Source organism: Bactrocera dorsalis, chromosome 1, assembly GCF_023373825.1.
Source record: "Bactrocera dorsalis isolate Fly_Bdor chromosome 1, ASM2337382v1, whole genome shotgun sequence".
NCBI lineage: Eukaryota > Metazoa > Arthropoda > Insecta > Diptera > Tephritidae > Bactrocera > Bactrocera dorsalis.
Genome location: NC_064303.1, coordinates 41,285,262 through 41,306,206, shown reverse-complemented (window position 1 = coordinate 41,306,206; position 20,945 = coordinate 41,285,262). Strand labels below are relative to the sequence as shown.

At 34.2% G+C, this 20,945-nt stretch overlaps 1 protein-coding gene across 13 annotated transcripts in view; it reads left to right on the top strand.

Moving 5' to 3' along the window:
* Window positions 1-20,945, top strand: part of LOC105226205 (ATP-dependent RNA helicase vasa) — a 45,041-nt gene that overhangs the window by 11,396 nt on the left and 12,700 nt on the right. The window lies entirely within an intron of this gene.

Here is a 20,945-nt window from a genome sequence, read left to right as displayed (position 1 = left end):
CTATATTGAACGCAATAAATAAGAATGTATGATTACGTATTAATAATATATTTTATATATGCAGCAGATCTCTTTACATTCGTTTCTATGTGAATGTGAGTTTGTAAAATTTTACCTAGTTCTTGAAGCTGAGTCAAATATAATTTTTCTACTTCCATCTTCTGTGTTGTGTTGTTTCTACGAGTTCGGACCATGGAAAAAAGGATGGTTGTTATAGCGGTAGAAAACTTTTCCGAACCAATTTCCAGGAATGTTGCTGAGTTGACAGTTCTTGGCCGCATAAAAATCTGGGTCCGTCGTATTTAAACCCGACACTCGTGGGAACGGATTATGACAGTTCTTGGCCCAATAAAAATCTGGGTCTGTTATAGTATTTAAACCCGACTTCCGTGGGAACGGAGATAGTTGAAAAGGGTGTTAGATTGGGCTTGCAAGGATGTGGTTAGTTTAGTTGGTTGAGATTCTTTATCATGACATACAGTGTCGGGCAAAACATATTGGACTCATAGCAACGAATTACATTATCATCTCCTATTCTCGCAATAATCATTTTAAATATAAACAAATCACTCAGATTTGAAGAATAACGATTTATTTTATGAAAACATACAAAAAAACCATAGAAATTATTTGACTCGCATGTAATTTTATATGAAAATAATTAAATATATTCAATATTCAGTCCGACAGAACATATTCGAATAATGATTGCTATTTAATATTTTATAGCATAATCATAACGACCATGAACGTGGATCTTGGATATGAATCGATTCAAATTGCCATTGATTCGATGAAGAGGATTAACGCCAAGCCCAATCTTACCTCTTATTTTTTGTTTGGCGAACTCTTCTCATTCCGTCTGAATATTTCAAATTCAATTTTGATTTATCAGAGAAAAGTATTATTTTCCATCGTTTCACTGACCAGTTGATGTTTTCCCGAGCAAATTGTTCTCGTCTTGGTCGATATTTTTTTTTGATATAAAAGGCTTTTCAGCTGCCCTATAACTTGTTAGCCAAAGTAAAGTTAGTAATTAATTACTAGAGAGCACCTGCATTACTAATTAATTATTTTAATATAATCGAATTTTTGTTTCTAGTTATGGTCACTTTTTGTTACTAATTTCTTCGAAATCAGTAGAATTTTAATCGCGTCACAACTTTTTATGTAAAGAAACTCGGTCGAATTGCGGAGAGAATGTAAAATCGTCAGAAAGTAACGGGATTATTGACCTCATCACGAAAAACTCGGACTAGTTCAATATGTTTTGTCACGGTGAATATTGGCTACTTGTAATTTCTTTTGTAAACTATTAAAAAATTATCTGGATTTTCATTGTGCCTTTATATTTAAGTACTTTTTTGATATCCAGTACCACATGTTTTTATCATTCATAGCCATCAGTCCAATGTGTTTTGTACGACACTGTATGTTTAGTAGTAGTATAAGTACTCGATTCAGCATAATTAGGAATTTAGCTTATACTATGTTCGGACCGACATTGAAAACATGTTTTCGTGGGAAAAACTGGTTTTCGCACGAAAACTTGTGTTTTCGTCCATGTAAAATCTGTCAAACGAAAACACAGTTTTTGCTAAAAACTACTTGAAAACTTACATTTCACTCATTATAATCGGTGCCTGCTCTAGTTTTATCGATTTTTTTTGAAGACATATTTTGTCGGCCCTAAATTGTCACTTGATATTTGTTTACATTCCATATACAAATACAGCTGCTCACTGTTAAGGGGATTCTCTTGTTCTTACAAAACCCTTGCACTGTGCACCAATTGCAGAATTTTCTTTTTGGTGCAACGGCACAACAAACACACGCAAAAATTTATTTGCAATGGCTGTAAAATATGTCAGACCAAAACCCATGTTTATTTTCGTGCCGTCATATATCACTAGATTCTGCAATGGGTGCTCTCTTGGCCGTGCATATCTCGGTATAGGATTTTTGCATTTTGTGTCATCTTTCAAGAGAATCCCCATATTGATAGTTGCCTGTGAAAACTTATCGAAAACACACATTGTCGGTCCGAACGACTTTCATTCTACAACATACAAATACAAATGTGTTTTCAAAATGTTTTCAATGTCGGTCCGAGCATAGTATTTATGTAATATTCAGAACTAAGTTATTCAAGGGTCACCCAATGTTTTATACTCATGCAACTTGCAGGAATCAAAGCCAGCGAAATTGCTTCAGGTGCTGGCAAAATTTTAAATTAAAACAAGTAGGAAAGGGCTAAGTTCGGGTGTAACCGAACATTTTATACTCTTGCAACTTGAAAGAATCATCGCCAGGAAAATACCTTAAGATGCAAAACATCAACCAGAGGATCGGAATCTAAGCAACTTTACATATACATATTTATACTCCTACCCTAACTGACAAATTCGACATAAGGTTTGCCAGAAAAACGAAAATCATATGTGGAATAAGGGTGTTGGGGGTATCGACCCGATTTCATCCTTTAACTATTATCATGCCACATACTTAACAATATTCCCTGATTTTCATTAAGGTATCTCACAACGCAATCTCCAATCATATGGAGAGAAGTCAGCCGGGTGTTTCAAAATCGTGGTAATAGTTTTCGTCCAATTGTATCTATTTTAGGCAGAGAGATATACTGTTATGAGTAAAATATGTTCTGTAAATATTGTTTAGAGCATCAGTATTGCCGCAACCACTATGCGATGAACATCAAGTTACGGAGGAATGTAATTCATTTTTTTCGCAAAACTGATATTCCCCTCATCTAGCCCCGGGCGCACTTTGCTAACTTTGCGGGCTAATAATGTGCCCATCCCTGGCCTATACCAAATTACAATTTTATATCTTCATTTAATGCTTACTTGGCCATTGGCAGTGATTACGAACCCGACAATTTTTTTTTGTACTGAGAAACCCGCACACCAAGTTTCATTAAGATATCTAAATTTTAACTCAAGTTACAGCTTGAACGGGCGGAAGGACAGACACACAGTCACCCAGATTTCAACTATTCTCGTCATCCTGGTCATTTATATATACATACATACATATATATAAACCTACATACATATATCTAAGTATCTCGATTAGTTTTAGGTGATACGTACAACCTCTAGGTGAAAAAACTATAATACTCTGTAGCAACTGGTTGCAAGAGTATAATTAATTATAGACATTATTCGTGTAAATTTTTATTCCGTTATATTAATTGCTTCTTGAACGAATCAAGAGCAATTTAAATTTTCACAATGTGACATAAGAATGTAGGAGGAATGCCACGTACTAAATTTTGTCGAAATCGTTTGGTCGAGTCCCGGGCACAATTCCGATTTCTTTGGCGCCGCGATTTGAAGGTACCATTGGAAAGAGGAAGTCCTCCTGATTAAAAATATATAGGGTTATAGGTACCGCAAACGCTTAGTGTACGAGATATTCGACCTTAAAGTTCAAAAATTTCTTTAAGATAAATCCACATTTTACATTTTAAACATGTTTTTTTACCTAAAAAATCTTTATTTTAAAAATTACATTTTACACTCGTTTGAACTTCATTTGTTTACCGAAAATTACGACGAAATGGAGCGCTGCCATGTGATGATAAGGTAATTCGCTGAAATTCCTCTTTTTCGCTAATTCGTTTTAAATTTATTAAACAAATAAGTAATATTATATACAGCCGTGGTCACGCAAATAGCACACTTAGTCGTAAGAAGAATAAGCACTTATAAAATTGACAAAAGTCTTTAAAAGAGTAAACAGAGCATAAAATATTATTACTTGTTTACTAATTTATCTATTTAAGTAAAGTAGAATAAAGCAAATAGGAATTCACGAATAATTAGCATTAATTGAAAAACTTGAACTCCCTCTGAAATGGCTTGGTCATCCAAATAGCACATTTTTCAAAAAGTAAAGATTTGTTTGCAAAAAAATTATAAAGACTGAATTTTTATTATTAATTAAGGTTGTCTACGATATAGTGATTTATTTCAAGTAGAAAAGGCCGTGGTAAGCACTGTAGTCCTGAAAAAAGACGTATTATGCACAATATGGTGAAATTCGGGAAAACTGTTGTAGAAATTGCTGTTTTATTGAATTGTTCCCGGGAAATGGTTTATAATGGCCTTAAACTCATAAAATCTAATGAAATTTGTTTGACTAAAAAAAAAAAAAAACTACAACCACCGCGAAAGACAACAATTACTGAACATAGAGCCATAGTCTGGAAGAGCAAGGCCGACCCTTTTAAGTCTTCAAAACAAATAATACAGGAAATTAATAAAGAATATGGATTAAATATATCGCGGAAGACTGTTGGAAGAGTATAAATGATGCACAACTTTTTGCTGCCCGAATCGAAAAAGACCACTTCTGTCAAAGCGGCACATCCAAAATCGGATACGTTTCGCGAAAACACATAGAGATAAAGCCTTATTTTTGGGAAAAATGTGCTATGAACAGATGAAACGAAAATTAATAGTATGGTTTTAACCGGAAAAGTGTTGTTCATCGTTCTAAAGGTCAATCGTTGAATCCCAGGTACACAAAGAAGACGATAAAATACCCAGGCGGAAATATCATGATGTGATATGCCTTTTCCTGGCATGGCATGAGCCCAATTACTTCTATTTAAGGGAAAAAGGACTGGTATCAATATTTAGACATATCAAGGAACGAAATGGAATCATTTGCTTTCAGCTGTATGCCCCTTCACTGGAATTTTATGCAGGATAACGATCCTAAGCGCACAGCGAAAATCACAAAGGATTGGCTTAAGAAAGAAAAAATAAATGTTTTGGATTAGCCAGCGTTAAGCACTGACCTTAATCCAAAAGGAAACTTATGGAATCATGTTAATTTTAAAATTGCTGCTTAAAATTTTACAATTATGGGAAGGTATTAAGGAAGCTTGGTACTCCATCCCAAAGAAGATATGCGAGAGGTTTGTAAATAATGTGGAATGCGAATGTGATGCTATAATTGAAAATTTGGAATATAGAACCAAGTTTTAGAAACCTAAACATATTATGGCACCAAATCGTTAATTAAATTTCACTAATTTCACATGATTTTTGCAGTTTTAGTAAAATGTGCTATTTGAGTGACCAAGCCATTTGGGAGGGAGATGAAGTTTTCTAATTGATACTATTTTTTCGTGCATTTCTATTTGCTACTTTTTACTTAATTAGATAAATTAATAAACAAGTAATAATATTTTAGGCTTTTTTTACTCTTTTGACGATTTTTGTCAATTGTATAAGCTCTTATTGCTTCTTACGCCTAAGTGTGCTATTTGCGTGACCATGGCTGTACATGCATTAGTAATATTATATATACATATCTATAGGTAATATTATATTATAATATTACGTAATGAAGTGTCAAGTACAGTACGAAAACTGAATTTTTTTTTTCAATATGAGTGTCCAAAACTCAAATCTTAAATATAAAAATACTAGCTTTTTACCCGCGGCTTCGCCCGCAGTGGATCCATTAAATAAGTATGAGAGATGAAGGGTAAGGGTGTAATAATAGAAATGAGTCAAAATAACTAAATTTTATTGCTTGGCTGAGATCAACAATTTTTAAAAATTACTACAGACAATGAAGTTTCAACACCTTAAAATATGCGTATTGAAATGCAACAACAAATGTTAAAATATATTTCACCGTAACAAAAATAAATAATTCTGAATTCTAACAATTTAAAAAAAAATAAAATACAAAGTATTAGACAGAGTTATAAGTTTTCCCGTCGGGTGCAAATATGTGTAAATTCTGGGCATTAGATTCACGTGAACAGGCTACATAAAGTTGACCATGAGAGAGCATGGGTTTTCTAAATGCACTCCTGCTACCTGTAATGTTTGTCCTTGTGCCTTGTTTATAGTAAGAGCAAAGCTAAGCTTGACGGGAAACTGAACCCTTTTAAATTGGAATGGAAGGTCAGTGGGAATACCTAAGTATGTTCTGTTCCAATTTTGTTATCCGCAGCTTTGTTCCATTACATAGCCGAGGAGCATCTAAATTTCGCATAAGCATTACTGGTACATTTAGTTTCCATTGAAGTTTATGTGACGGTACACCCGATAGTTCAAGTGAATTTAAAAACTCCGCAGGAGATGAAGTACTTAGTTCTGCATCTATAATTGTATCCATTTACAAATATTCCTTCATTTCTCCTTGAACCTTGTTTAAAATGTCAGTGTTGATCCTATTAACAATTTCATTTCTTGGTGCTAATATTGCTCTTGCATACAACCACTGATCACTATACAAATTTTGTTGCAATTTCGGAAAAACATTAGCAATGAGATCCACAACACTTTCTACTAAATTAGAAAATTCTCTTTATAGTAATATATAGCCTTCAACGTCAACATCTAAACAACCATCACCAATTTTCAACAACATTTCTGCGTAAAGTCCTGAATCCACGTCACAATGAAGATGCAGGCGGAGTTTTTCAACTATCGACCATAAGCGTGATGATTTAATGCACGCTTGAATTTCATCTGCTGGTGTCCCCTGAATCACTGGGAGGATTTGACGGAATCACCAGCCAATAAAACTACCATGCCTCCCATTATATCTGTACTATCTCGCAAGTCCTGGAGAGTCCGGTTTAATGTTTCTATAGCCTTCTTGTGAGACATGGTACTTTCATCCCACGCTAAAAGCTTGCATTCTCGCAGCATCCTACCTCGTGAACTATTTTTACTAAAATTGCAGATGGGCGAATCTTCCTGTGCCAAATTCAATGGTAATTTTAAAACGTAATGTGCCGTACGACCGCCGTTTAATAGCGTCGCGGCAATACCTGACGAAGCTACAGCAACTGCTATTTTTTGGTCTTTTCTGACGGACATTAATAATAAGTTAAGCAAAAACGTTTTTCCAGTTCCTCCTGGTGCGTCGAGAAAGAAGAGTCCACCACTGCCGGAGTCTATTTTACGTAAAACTTGATTGAAAACATGATTTTGCTCTGGAAGTAATTGAGGGACTAATTCTGTCGCTGATGTTACAGTGCTATGAAATCATAATCTAGCTCTCGTACAATTGAATTATCAAAATCATCCATATTGTCTCGTCGACGGCTCGACATTCCAAAATCATCTAATTTTTTTCCAACCATCGTAAAAACCTTGTTTTCGATTATTGTAGACATGTTCATTGAAAGTAATATCTGTGTGTACTTGCTGCAGTTGATGTAAAATATCTTCAGCCATGTTCAGGAGATAAAATCCTTTCTTGAAAGGTATTTTCATCAAAAAAGACACGCTGTCCGTTTTCTAAGTGTACTGCAAGATGTGTAACAGTGGGATATACATATTTCTTGTAATGGAAAGCCAAGAAGCCGCCATGCTGCTTTATTGCTACTGACATATCTTCCTGCTTGATAAGTTTGTATATCATTGAGGGCCTGTACAGCACCTTCATTACGCAGATTGAAGATCGTCTGATCGCTTCCTTTATTGATATATGTACTTCCAAATATATTTAATTGCACACACAGAATTGCAAGCTTCAACATTAATGTGGGTGTTGAATAATTTACACAAAATAAAATTAAAGCTCTTTATTTCCCCACTGCGAGTACGAATGTTAACTTGTTTACTACAGCAGGCGCCCTACGTCTGTATAACGGGTAACCCTTATCACTGTGAACTGTTTCTTTAATCATTTCTCGAGGATGGATTTTTGTACACTTTCCATTTTGCATGCAAGGTGATGCTGGACTTCATTACTGTTATGCTAGATGGCATTGAAGTAGCTAAATTTGACGATTTTTTGACAAACAATTTTTTTATCTTTCTTAAAATTTTTTTGTTTTTAATATAAAGTATCCTATTTTACTTCTAATACAGTGGTAGACATTCGTATAAGCGCACAATGGAATTTTTCGAAAAACATATTTAAAGCAGATTATTTCGAAAAAAAGATTTTGATATGTCAATTATTGTAATGCTATATTGTATAGCAATGACTGGCGCCAGTAAGTCGGCATGTAACGGTACTTGTTTAAGTAGGCCAATCACAATAAAAGAAGCATCGCAGTAGTAACGCGGATATTCGTATAAGCGCATGTTAGAAAAATACATATTTTTCAAAAAAGGAGCTGCAGCGTAAATTTTTTTTGCTTTTCATTAAACGGTAGATAATAAATAAAAGGTAAAGTGGGTTTTTTAGTGTAAAATTTTGTATTTACGTGTATTTTATTGATAATTTAGATCATGCCTAAAGGATCTTATTTGACGCAAGAAGAACGTGTGTCAGTTAAATTGTTAAAGGAAGAGAAGTAATCAAATCGTGCGATTGCAGGGAGAATAGGGAGGTCTGAGAACGTAATCCGTAATTTTTTAAAAAAAGGAAGTAAGTATGGAATAAAACCGCCAACAAAGGGTAACCAAAAACTGACACTCCGTCAAAAAGGGCAAATACTCCATGAAGCAACAAAAAATAAACTAAATTGCAGCCAAATTAAAGCAAAATTAGAGATCGACGTAACACCTCGTCAAATCGCCAGGGTGCTCAACACTTCCCCGAACGTTAAATGGACGAAATTGAAGAACAAGCCACGTTTAACAACACAGCACAGCAAGAACGGTTAAGATTCGCCAAAAAATACATGTCCTGGAAAAAGGAGTGGCAGAGGGTTATTTTTTCGGATGAGAAAAACTTCAATTTAGACGGACCAGATTGCTGCAGTTGTTACTGGCACAATCTAACCAAAGAAAATGTGGTGCGATCGAAGCGAAATTTCGGAGGCGGGAGCGTCATGGTTTGGGGAGCATTTTGCTATGATTCTAGGCTTAACCTGGTACCCATAACATGCCGCATGAACTCCACAGCTTACATAGATCTACTCCAACAAAACCTCATTCCATTTGTAAGGCAAGCAACGGAATTCGAATATGTATTCAAACAGGACAATGCCTCGATACATACTTCTCGGCAAACAAAGGCGTGGTTGGAGAGCCAAGAAGTGCCTTTACTTGATTGGCCGGCATGCAGTCCGGATTGTAACCCCATAGAAAATCTGTGGGGAGTAATGGCAGGGAAAGTTTACGGCAATGGCCGTCAATACAACAACGTCAATGAGCTTAAAACTTCAATTCAGTAATGTTGGCTTAATTTGAGCGGAGATTTGCTCAAAAATCTTGTTGAGTCTATGCCAAGTCGCATTTTTGCTGTTATTGAAAACCGGGGTGGCCATACCAAGTACTAAGATTAAGTTAAAGTATCGAGTTTTATTTTATTTTCCATAAGATGTGGAGTGCGCTTAAACGAATGTCTCCTTAAAAATCCAGATTTCTTTAAAATTATGTTAAGTTTTTACTAATTACTGTTGAATTGATAAAAATTTTAAATTAACAATATTTAAGACAATAGAATGAATAACTTTCAATATTTAAATGCAACAATTAAAGCTTTTATTTATTAAAAACCCAAAACGTATGTGTGCGCTTATACGAATGTCTACCACTGTACCTTAAGGAGTATATGTATAAAGTTTCATGATGATCGGTTAAGTACATTTTGCGTGAAAGCGTAACAAACAAACTTACATTCGCATTTATAATATTAGTATGATATACATATGTATACATATGAAATACAAAACAATGTATCATCAAAAATAAATGGAAATCGCTGACAGATATAATACCTTAAATTTATCCATTTTATAACGAAAACTCAAATTTTGTTTCAATATGAGTGCATGATAACCAAAAAATATAACCACTTTATAACAAAAACTCAAAATATTTTTTTAGAAAAAGAAAAGAGTACTACGCGAAAGTACTTCAGTCACCCCGGGTATTCGCTCGACCAGGGTTATTCACGATTTTACTTATCTGTGTTTATTAAATATAAATCACATATCATTCATATATTCATATACATACATATGTATGTATGTACAGTGTCGGACAAAACATATTGGACTCATATCAACGAATTACATTATCATCTCCTATTCTCGCAATTATCATTTTATATATGAACAAATGACTTAAATTTAAAGAATAACTATTTATTTTATGAAAACATACAAAACCGTTGAAATTATTTGATTCCTTGCTATTTTATACGAAAAAAAATTAAATATATTCAATATTCAGTGCGACAAAACATATTGGAATAATGATTGTTATTTAATATTTTATAGCATAACCATAATTTTTTAATACTTCACTGCATCTATTTGGCATAGAAGCTATAATATTGTAAATAACTACTTGTGGAATGCTTAACCAGGCTTGTTTCTCAGCTTCGAACAATTTGTTTTTATCTCCATTCACTCCTTCTCTGTCTATCCTTCTATTTGTTATATACCAAGAATTCTCAAAAGGATTGAGATCCGGCGATTGAGCTTGCCACTTTAGGACATTAATATTTTTGGCAACGAACCGATTTGCCACTGGTATCGGCGTCGGCTTTGGGTCGTGTCGTGTTGGAACAACCATGAAAATGGCACATACCACTTGGCATGGGGAAGCATCACGTTCTCAAAAATATTCTTGTATATCAATCGATCATTCCGTCTGAACTTTTCAAATTAAATTTTGATTCATCAGAGAAAAGTATTGTTTTCCATTGTTTCACTGGTCAGTTGATGTGTTCCCGAGTAAATTGTAATCTTCTTTGTCGATTTTTTCTTGATATAAAACGCTTTTCAGTTGTCCCATAACTTGTTAGCCCACCTGCACACGCTCTTCTTTGTACAGTATGGCTTGAACTTTCACATTGAAAGCTTTAACCCCGCTCGCTGCCGACATATAAGGAAACTATTTTCACTGTCCCTAACTTTCTTTATAATAAAGGTCACTGTGGATTTGTTGATATAAAATTTGTTACAAATGTCTTTTTGTGATAATTCATTCATGTAGTCTTTATTAATTAATTGTTTTAATAGAATTGAATGTTTGTTTCTAGCCATGGTCACTTTTTGTTATTAATTTCCTCGAAATAAGTAGAATTTTAATCACGTCACAACTTTTTATATGAAGAAAATTGGTTACACTAAAATGATGCTGATTTTTGATGTCGTTGTTCAAATTGCGGAGAGAATGCAAAATCGTCAGAAAATAACGGGATTTTCGACCGTTATGACGAAAAAACCCGATTAGTCCAATATGTTTTGTCGCAGTGAATATTGGGTACTTGTAATTTCTTTCGTATAAAATGTAAATTATTAAAAAAAAAATGTATGGGTTTTCATTGTTTCACTAAATAAACAATATGCCTTTATAATTACTTTTTTGATATCCAAAATTGTAATTTTTGTGGTATACTACATGTTTTTAGCATTCATAGCCATCAGTCCAATATGTTTTGTCCGACACTGTATATGGAAAAGTGTTCATATATTCAATTTTAGCTTGAAAAATCTTTTTTTTAGTTTTTTTTATAGTTAGTAAAGAAAAAAAATCACTTGAAAGTACAAACAAAGAAAACGCTGTGAAACCCTGAAAACCCCTTCACTTTTGGTTTTTAAGGTGTGGCAAAGCTGGTTTTCCTCGTAAATATAAACACTCTAAACTTTTCAGCCATAAATTTGATAAGTGATCTTTAAATTACTAAATTTTGCTGAAAAATTACAAAATAAATGTGAAATGTGAGCTTATTTCAATGCTTAGAGTGTATATTTAAATATACAAAGCAAAGAGAAATAACATGTGTTCTTAGAGCAAATTTTTGAATTTTTAAATGTGAATATTAAAAAAAAATATTAGTTATTTTTATATTATTTTTGGATATTCCTCCTCTGGAGGATCTCCCCTATCCGTACATACCCCATTAATACGGAAATTTGATTTTTTTTTTTACCCCTCCGCTAAAGTAATTGGAATCGTGCCGAGTCCCGAGATATGAGATTTAACCAAAAAGTGAGCGGTGCCACGCCCATATACGGGGAGTTTCACACGTTTAGTTTTAGGTGATAAGTACAACCGTACTAGTTGCAAGAGTATAATAAATAATAAACGCACACATTTACCTTATTAAAGGTTTTCCTTAGGAAAGCACTAAGAAGCTTGCTTAACATTTTTGCGAATATGAGAGAGGTTGAGAGCTTTCAAAAAGTTGTGCTTTCACCACGTACTAGTCGCTCTCCAAATATGAATGCTTTTTGGCGAAACATCGCTTGCACGTTTAGTTAGCCTAAAGTTTTGTTGTATAATTCTTAGGAGCATTTTCGGTAACCGCTTATATAAAATTATTATAATATTTCAAACTATTGGAGGTGTGTGTCTTCTGTTTGTGAACATTGGCACATTGAACATTGAATCGCTAGTGTTTAATTAGCAGATCTGCTCAGTGGCTGACGTCACACTCTATTTCCTCTCAGTAATTTGCTGGCTGACGCAGGAAGTAAGCTGCTGGCCTTCCGTTGCTGCGACAGCGGGTTGCAACGCACGGTTAGTGTATTGGACCAGAATTGGCCCCGTCTCCTTTCACCTGTCATCGTCATGGTCCAGGCGGGGGGCGAGTCCACCCTTCTGAGTTCATGCCGAGGCTAGTTGCAAATTCTTAGCGACGCCATTTTCAAAATTTCTTGGTTAAGTAACTTGGTAGCTTAGCTTCGGATTTGTAAATTTGCTGTTCAGAACACTTCCAAGCTAGTGGCATTGCCGAGCAATTTGCCCATACTTTTTTAGTTTTGGACGACGAAGTATCGAGTTTACGATTTAGTAAGCAGTGTTTAGCTCTTGGATTGGAATAAAATTATAGGAAATAAGTAAAGAAGGGTAAGTTCGGTTGTAGCCGAACATTTTATACTTTCACGAATTGGAAGAATCAATGCTGGGAAAATACTTTCAGATGTTGGTAAAAATGTAAATTAATTTTTTTTGCGTCAAAATTCCATCATTTATTTTTCGATGGAACCGAACTGGGTTACAATCGTAGTTGGTATGTTATTAACTTAGGCTGGTTAGTTTCGTTACTATCGTTTCGTGTCCGCAATATTTACAGCTATGAACAGACAGGGGTGTTGTGGAATCCAAGACAGAATTGTTTAGCCGTCAGAATTGCAAACCAATTCTGATTATCAATGGTGTCACAGAATCTGATTGGATTTTCGTCTTTTCGAACATACGCAAAACCAATATTCGAACCAGTTGTTTCCTAACGTGACAAAACTTGCAAATTAATACATTTGGAAGCAATTTTATACCATGTTCAGACCGACACTTAATCACACTATTTCGGCTGTTTAGTGGTTTATCCCACTAATCTTATAAATTTATCAAGATTTCGCCATACAAAAATGACAGTTCCAAATCGCTAAATCTCTCTGTGCGACTCTGATTATGCGCCATCTACTTGTCAGCATTGGCAATCTGTTACATATTATATTATCACAGCTGATTTAGACATTACAAAGGGAAAAATATGTAAACAAACAATTTTTTTTTAAAGCAATGAATCTAATTTCATCTGAAAATCGAGTTAACAAATGAAAAAATGCATCCATTATTTCTATTATATGGAAAATATTTAAAAAAATACGGCTTTTATTTCAAAATACTATATGACAGTCTTTTCTTTTGATAAATATTAAGCGATGTGAAATCTTGAATGACAATAACAGCTGTTTTTTGATCTTTCTAACTGCAGTGAGAACTGGCTGATTAGTGAATGTAATTAAATGTAATCTTATCCCTTTAAATTTTCGGTCTGAACATGGTATTATTAAAGTTTTTAATGAGTTCCGAATTAAAGAAATCTTCTTTAAGGGGGAGACTGCTTTAGAAGCTTCAAAGAATTGATTTTTTTTTTACTTAAATCTCTTTAAAAATTATCTAAGAATATGTCCCTAAAGTTATAGATGGGAATTCGAAATAGTGTCGAAGCTAGAAGGGAAATAGTGTCCGAAGGTCTGGCAGATACATATGTACATATTTATGTATATGAGCGCTTGGGCTGAAAGCGAAAACTTTGACTCGGTTTTTCATTTTTACGATTTTTCTTAATTGGCAGGCAGGATTGAAAAAAACTGAACGTATAAATTGGGGAAACGTTTTTTTTTATCTTTGGCATTAAATCATCTTCTATTTAAACTAATAAAACTAAGAAAATCGTAGTTTGAAAATATTTTTAAACAACATAAAATACACATTTTTTTAGTCAAAAACCACTTTTTTTTTTTAATTTTAAAATTTTTTAGAATTTTACAATTTAAAAAAAAAAAAAAAATTTGCCTAGTTCAACTTTAACATAAGTTATTAACAAATATGAATCTCTTTGACTTTTTTGTTTCCGATGGAAATTGCGACCTGCATACTGCCCGCCGTCGGACAAATGCACACGCGAGATGCATCGGGCAATTGCTTCCCTAAGGCAGAATATCAAAGATTTCGTATCCAAAAAATTTTCGGGTGATGCTTAAATATACAGTAGAACTCCAATTATCCGAATTAATGGGGACCGGGACCCATTCGGATAATCGGAATTTTTTTTTTTAAATTGCCATTGGAGAGAATAAAAGCTACGTTTTGATATTGCACTATTTTTTTATTAAATTAAATGAAAGAAACATGAAATTGTCACATGTTTTAAATATAAATAAAATGTACTTATGTACAAGTTTAGAAATAAAAATCATAGTTTTTTAAACATCTCCGTCAATGTAAGCTGTTTTGCGGTCTTCAACCGTTTTCGGGCAGCCAGGTCACGCATTCGCTTGACGGTGAGCTGTTGCAAGTGGTCACACTCGGGCTGACGCTCCATCCACTTCAAAGCAGTCTCGAGGCCGGCAAATGCTTCACTAGCTGATGGTCCAGCGTCGACTTCAACATCAGCAGAAAGTTCTTCTTCTACTTCCACTTCAACATCTTCTCTCACACTTACAACAACTTCATCGTCATTGAGAATTTGAAAACCAGGGTCAGACGTGTCACAAGCCATCCACTCTCCTACATTGTGATTCGGATAATCGGCGATTCGGATAGTCGGAGTTCGGATAATTGGAGTTCTACTGTATAACTATAAACCCTAGAAATTTCGCTTTAATCTATTATTTCCTTCATTCCCTCCCAAAAAAACATCACAAAAAACACATTTTTTAATCCTCTAAAGCAGGCTCCCTCTTTAAATATCCGCATTTTTTCCCCAAAACTTAATAATTAAGACATTTCATGTTTTATTCTTATGTTTTTTCCTATAGAAATAGAGATAAATCAATTCGTAACAATAAAATAACTTGATTTCTTGTGCGACTATCCTCTTGCTTTGTTTCTGACAGCAAAACCGATAAAATTGGTTTCCGTGACACCCAAAACCGATACAAATTCTGTTTCGAATATCAAACCAATAATGTCTGAATTCATGACACCTACTGCTTTTTTCGATCGGTTTCAATTCTTATTCTGATAACTATCACATTCGACAACACCCCTGAGGGATTTAGCGCACTTTCAAAGATATATAAGGCTTGATATTAATTTATATTATATTCACCAAGGTTAATACTTTGTAAAATAACTCTATTGTTACTTACTATATTAGAAATTTTTACTTGGTTTGTACCGTTTTTGTAAAGGTCCCAAATAATTCTTTTTTTTTCAAATTAAGAGTATTATTAATTACAACTTCACAACTGAGAGCGCCTATTTGTTAAAGCAAACAGAATTAATGACCAAAAACTATAAGTGTGCTAAATCATTGTCCAATGAATTTATGACGAAATTTAACAAAAACATACAGTGAATCAATTAAGTTTAGGCACAAAGGCATTTTCTCTAATAAACCCCTAATCTTCATTAAAATTTGAAAAAAATAATAAATTTTGTTTCAATTCCCAGAACGAACATATATTTTAATGCAATTATTTTAAAATCAGTAACTTTTTTCTATAAACACAACAAAATATAACAACAAAAACATAAATTCCATTGATTTAACGTCAATAAAGTTTTGGTACAAAAACGAAAAGGAATTAAAATATGATTTATACAAAAAAGATAATATAATTTTAATACTTTGTGGGCCCTCCTTTAGCTTTAATTATTGCTTGTGAACGGCGATGCATGCTTTTTACTAGCACATTAATGTCAGACTTTGTAATTTTGACCCATTCACCCCCATACCATGATGTTCCCCCCACCATGTTTCACTGTAGGTATTAAGTTATTTTCCGGCATCTCTGCATTGGCACGCCTCCATACTTTTATTACACCGTCCGACCCAAAAATGTTGAATTTTGACTCGTCAGTGAATACAACATTCTCCCAAAACGATTCTGGTTTATCAAGATGTTCTTTAGCAAATTTTAATCTTTTTTTCTTATTTGCTTTTGATATGAATGGTTTACGTCGCGCAGTTTTGTGCAGCACATTTCTCACAGTTTGAGGATTTATATTTTTTTTGAAATTCGACGTTTATATTATTTTTAATCTTTACTGCTGAAATACGAGGATTTCGTTTGACAGCAGTGATGGCATTGCGTTCTTCGCAGGGCGTTAAAACTTTAGTGCTGCCGGACCTATGTTTTATATTTAGATCTCCATTATATGTACACGACTTTATAATGTTATAAACACTTGAATGTCGTTTCCCCACTATTGTGCCAATTTCCCGTAGAGTTTTATTTTCCAAATATAATTTTAATATTAGTTTTCTTACTTCGAGCGAAATTTTTGAATCGCGGCCCATTTTTTTATTTCGGCAAATAAATACACTAAACTTTTATAGTTTTACACTTGACTATGTGTGGTTTTCTGTCCAGCTTAAACAAATAACTGAAAAAAATGGACCAAACGCAACAAAAACCAAAACAACATGACACGATGAATAAACTGTTTTGAGTACTTTCTGGCTAATAATTCACAGCGTCTAAGTGGCGCCACAAGACAGATAACGGCACACCAATCACTCAGTAACGTTAAGCTTAATGCAGTCCTTAGAATGTCCATAACGGTGTTTTTAAAACTTTTGTTGAAATTAGTTCTTTCTTCAACATCTGAATGGAAATGATAACGGTTATTTTCCTACGCGTTTAAAGAGGCGTGAGAAGCAGTATTGAACTCCTAATATCAAATTTATGGAAATATCGCTCTATTAAAAATAACATTAATATTTCAAATTATGAATGCAAGTGCGCTAAATCTCTGTCCATAGCTGTATGTTAAGATCAGAATAAATAACTTAAATGAGATGTATCAGATTTAATATAGCTCTAATCTTAATTCTGTTTAAGATGTCCATTTATTTTTATTAAAATATCACACGAGAATACAAAAAGTTTAAAGTCAGCTAGAGGATGTCGTTGTTGTTGAGGATGTAGCTGCAGAAAATATTTGGAGAAAAAATTAAATTACTTAAAATTTGAAAAGTTTAAAATGCTTAGTGTTGTATTCCGAATAAAAATTCGGGTACGTTCCGGTTACGTAGACCAGTTGTCATGGGAACGGCGTGAACCACGACGTCTGCATGGCTTGACTGTTTAATTGAGTGAGCTATAAAAGAAAACAGTCCATAGAAAAATCCCGCTTGGGAAATTTCAAAAACTTCTCTACAGGCATTGAAGGAACACTCCGAGAATTTTCGAAGAAAATTTGTCTTATAAGCCTTATATGACAATAAATTTAATTCCTGAATATAGTCATTAGATAACATTACTTGAATTTGAAGAAAGTTATCGTATTTTGGTGGATATTTATGATGAACATGTTTGAGCTGAACGACTAGGCCAAAGTGGTTCACAAGATTTAAAAATGAACTGGAAGCATTACGCTATGAAAATTGGTAACAAACATAGGAAAACCTTTCGGAGTCACTCAAGCCATTGCAAAACGTTTAAAAGCAACTAGATAAATTCAAAGGCAAGAAAATTTGGTGTCATAGGAATTAAAGCCAAGAGACGTTGAATACGACAATACAAAAGTAAATCGTACGACCGACGGCCGAAAATTTCGGACTTGAGGCAATAATTTTCTTTTTTTTATATCTTTATTCTGTTGGAGCATAGTATGTCTGTATAATCGGAGCCCAATACTCTACCGCCGCTATGTAAATTTTTGACCATTCAGGGTTATACCCGTTTTTTCCACGTAATCTGTGTACTTTTAGTACAAACAAGTAAGAAAGGTCTAAAATCGGGTGCACTGCAACTGGGTGCAACTTGCAAGTATCAAAGCCAGGAAAATCCCTTAATATGAAAAACGTCAAACAGAGGATCGTAATCCAAGCAATTTTATATATTAGGTTGTCAAAAAAGTCTTGCGGTATTTTTATTGAAAAAATTCGTGTGGCACCCATACATCGAGCTTCTTAGTGACTCCAAGCTTCTTCAAATGGTTTATAACGGTTTGGTGATTACTATGCCGGTCTCTTTCGACCAATTCAGCGATTTTATCGTAATTTTCGACGACAGGCCTTCCGGAGCGTGGCGCATGTTCGACCACCTCTACACCAGAACGAAAACGTTGAAACCATCGTTGTGCGGTGGAAATGGAAACTGTACGGGTCCATAAACTACACAAATTTTATTGGCGGCTTGAGATGCATTTTTGTTAGCGCGTGAAATGAGCTTTCCAAAAAGGTATAGCATGACCCGATGCGACGAATAAAACTAGAACTACGCGCTTTCAAAAAAAGTTCCCTGCTCACATACAATTAACAGTCATATGGAGCAAGTCAGTCGATTTTAATTCCAAAACAGATACTGGGGGTATTTTAGTCATAAGGTGGGATACTTGAAAGGAATTATTAATGAAAAACTTTATTCCATTATATTACTTCTTGATTTGTGTACTGGAAGGTAAAAGAGTCAAATGGAATTTAAAATTGTGTTATATAGGGATTAGGCGTGGTTGTGGCCCGATTTCGCCTATTTTCACACAGCGACATAGAAATATGAGAAAAATGCACGTCGAAATTGGTCGGTCGGATCCCGTTATATGTATGTGATTTCAAAAAGTGGGTGATGCCACGTCTATCGTTCAAATTTAACACCGGCTCCCATAAAGGCCTTTCATACCATCTCATCATATTTTTCATAATACAGTAGAGGCCCGCTAATCCGGACACGGCCTAATCCGGATTCCACTGTAATCCGGACAAGGGTAAAAAATTCAAAATTTCTATTATGTCCCTCGTAATCCCTAATCTCATAGTTGCCTCTATCACGATAGGTCATATGACGATCTAGCAATATCAGTTTGTGAACAGTATGAATAGTTTTCGGGACAACTACTGAGGTTGGGCGACCTTCATAATAATAATATAATACCATAATAATTTATCATAATACCATAGAAAAACACTGACCCTTAACAGAGGTTCATCGACAAAAACTCAATTAAGTTCATCGATGCATTGTTGCTGAGTTAATTCACGTCGAAATTGTAAATAATAATCTCGCAAAAATGTTCACGATTTAATTATATTTTTTGGTCGAGATGCATATTTTAAGCTACTGTAGGCAATAGAAATAGCGGTCATATATCAAAACGTTACTTAACACTTCATTCAACAATTTTGGAATGAACTTCGCTGTCACTGCCTCATGCCCAAAATTTCCAAAAAACATAGAGAGCGACAGACTTCAAGCGACATCTGTCAAATATTAAAATATAAACTACATAACTGTGTCTATAAGAACGTGTGTATTTTAATATTTGACAGAGGTTACTGTGAACATGTGTTGGGAGACGAGCGTATCAATATAACACAATAAAAAATCGATAATCGAATGTACGTATGCCGCGAAATTTGAAAATTCGTCTCATTTTTTGAACAGAACTCGTATGTTATAATGATTTTCTACTTTCTAGGTGACTCTAATACCATGTTCAGACCGACACTTAATCACACGATTTCGGCTGTTGAGTGGATTATCCCACTAATTTTTATAAATTTATCAAGATTTCGCCATAGAAAAATGACAGTTCCAAATCACTTCATTGAAATGATTTGAAACTGAACCACGCTAAATCTCTCTGTGCGACTCTGATTTTGCGCCATCTACTTGTCAGCATTGGAAATCTGTTACATTATCAAAGCTGATTTAGACACTACAAAGGGAAAAAAATGTAAACAAACAATTTTTTTTAAAGCAATGAATCTAATTTCACCTGAAAATCGGCTTAACAAATGAAAAAATGCATTCATTATTTCTGTTATATTCAAAATATTTAAAAAAAAGACAGCTTTTATTTCAAAATATTTCGAATGACAATAACAGCTGTTTTTTGCTCTTTCTACCGGCAGTTAGAACGGACTGATTAGTGCAGGGATGGGCACATTTTTAGCCCGCAAAGTTAGCAAAGTGCGCACCGGCGCTAGATGAGGGGAAAATCAGTTTAGGGAGAGAAGGGCATATCAAATTGCGTAAAGTTGCGAAAAAAATCAATTACATTCCTCCGTAACTTAATGTTCATCGCAGAGTGGTTGCGGCAATACTGACATTGTACACAAATTAAAGAGCGGAAGTTAACTTCATATCGGAATTGTACAGTTGTGTGAACAAAAAGAGGTAAACATAATTTGCAGGGTTTAGAGTTTCGCATTAAAATTTGTTTTTATTTACTTATGCATGTTGAGAAACTCTAATCACTGTTAGGAAAAAATATATAAGTTATACTTGTATCTAAAAACAATTTTATTTAATAAGAAAACAGCACATTTTAAAACGTCACAACACCTATAGTTGTTCCTGTTTTGTTCACACCACTGTACATGTGATAGATCAGTTAATGGTGGTGATGCCAGTTGTAAAAATTCATTTTAGTTACAATTGGGCAAACTTTTCTCAAGTTGTGGGCTTTTATACGTACACCGAGTCGTTGGAAATTCTACGATTGGCGGGTAGTAGAAGGGTTGTTGGGTAATTATTTACATTGCGCTCTCATAAGATTCATTTGGTCATATGTGTTTGAAGAAACAGTGGCTCATAAACTGAAGTTATTCTTGAAATTACTGTTTATAAG